Below are 2091 nucleotides of genomic sequence, written 5' to 3'. Positions count from 1 at the left end.
AAGAATGCGATGGGATACTGTGTTTCCGTAATGGGAGGCGTGGAAAGCAGTGAATTGAGAAATGTCTGTTGCTTAACATCAAAGTATATCTATCGATTTTAAAGGAAAGAAAATGAATTGAGGAAATTACAAAAGTGAAAAGTTAACTCTATAAGAAAGACAGCTATAGCATTCAAGGTATTTGATCTGAAAATTTCATATTATGGAATATAAAATCATTAGTCTTCAAAGCAATAAAAAATGGAGAAATTAATATTATTTAAATTATCCAGTGCTATGTGTGGAGAAGTCAAATTCCATCAGGTTTTGTGAAGCTAGAAAACCCTGGCCAAGAAGATTAAATCTACAAAAGGACCTGCCCTATGATGTTTAAAATGCTTCAGTACAAGAAGTTTTGATGCTGAGGTGATAGATAACTTTTAGTCGGAGCAACAAAAAATTTTTGTTTTCTTAAGTGAAGGAAGATTCCTGCCAAAAAGCTTGAAAATGTACATGAAGAACTAAGAGATCTCATCATCATTCTTTTGGTGAAGGCTTTGCCTGCTTTTAATTTTTCTCTCTTCCTCTTCTTATTTCTACTCCTCCTTCCCTCCTTTGCCAAATTGCCAGAAGTCATGACTTTTCTGGTTTTCTTATTTTGACTTGATTTTGCTTCTCATTTGCACCATCCCCCCATAGAAAAATTTTTTATAGGATAGGTTACTTCACTTTATAATAAGCATATTAGATTATGATCATTAATTATGCTATTACTTATTAAAACTTTTAAACTAAAACTAGACACTTTAAAACTATTTCAATTGTAGTTATCCCTGGGGGGATATATACATGTATGATCACAAATATATACACACATAAATATCAATATACATAGATTTATATAAATATATAGTATTTAAGGTATGTTCATATTATTTCAAGTCAAGTTATTATTTTGAAACTGTAGGTATAAATGTTTCAATTTACCTTGAAAAAATGTTAGGATATATAAATTCTATGAGCTAAAGTTGCAAACTTTGGTTTAAATTTTATGATCAACGTGTCAATTAAAACAATCTTTCATGATTTAAAATTATATCAAATTGGGGTTTATGCACTATAAATATACCAGAGACCAATGATGATTGCTCCTGTTCCACATAATTTCAGGTTAATTAATATTCTTCTTTATATTTGTCACCTACTCTAACCACATGGAAAATCAGAACAATGTCACATAATTTGGTCTCTTGGGACATTCTATGGACAAAGAGATGAAGAAAATATGTTTTGCTTTCTTCTTGCTCTGTTATTTTGCTATCTTCCTGGGTAACTTCATCATCTTCATCACTATCACATGTAGCCATCTGATTCAGCAACCCATGTACTATTTTTTGTGTCACCTGGCCCTCACAGATTTGGCCTATACTTCCACCATCATGCCCACACTGATCAGAGACTTAGCTACCAAGAGCAAAAATATCTCCTTTAATTGCTGTATGACTCAGCTCTTTGCTGCTCACTTGCTGGGAGGTGTTAAAATGTTCATTCTGGTGTCCATGGCCTTTGATCACTTTATTGCCATCTGTAAACCTTTGCACTATATGGTCATTATGAACCAGCACAGATGTAACATGCTGATATTGACTGCCTGGGCAGTTGCCTTTTGGCATTCCATTGCCCAGCTGCTCATGGTCCTTTCATTACCTTTCTGTGGCCCTAATCAGATTGACCACTACATGTGTGATGTGAAACCCCTCCTGAAACTGGTCTGCACTGACACCCATGTTGTTAGTGTCTTGGTCATTGCTAACAATGGGATGGTTTGCTTGGTTACTTTTCTTGTCCTTCTTGCATCTTATATAGGCATATTGTATAATCTTTGAATGCGCTCAGCAGAGGGTAGGCACAAAGCCCTCTTGACCTGTGGCTCCCACATCATGGCTTTCTGCCCTGTGTCTATAACTATGTGCCACCTCCCAATGGCAACAATCTTGAGAGTTTTCTCTTTTGTATACTGTGATTGCACCCATGCTTAATGCTCTTATCTACACACTGAGAAATGCAGAAATGAAGAATGCCATGAGAAAACTGTGGAGCCACAAAATGTAA

At 35.2% G+C, this 2091-nt stretch overlaps 1 pseudogene; it reads left to right on the top strand.

Annotated features, from left to right (window-relative positions):
• Positions 1-1193: 1193 nt before the first annotated feature.
• On the top strand, positions 1194-2091 carry LOC138163513 (olfactory receptor 4P4-like; annotated as a pseudogene).

The sequence above is a fragment of the Petaurus breviceps genome, unplaced genomic scaffold (genome assembly GCF_028583685.1).
Source record: "Petaurus breviceps papuanus isolate PSGF00001 unplaced genomic scaffold, PetGlider_PUasm1.0 188, whole genome shotgun sequence".
NCBI lineage: Eukaryota > Metazoa > Chordata > Mammalia > Diprotodontia > Petauridae > Petaurus > Petaurus breviceps.
Note: the sequence above shows the minus strand (reverse complement) of the source record. Positions and strands in the feature narration are given on the sequence as shown.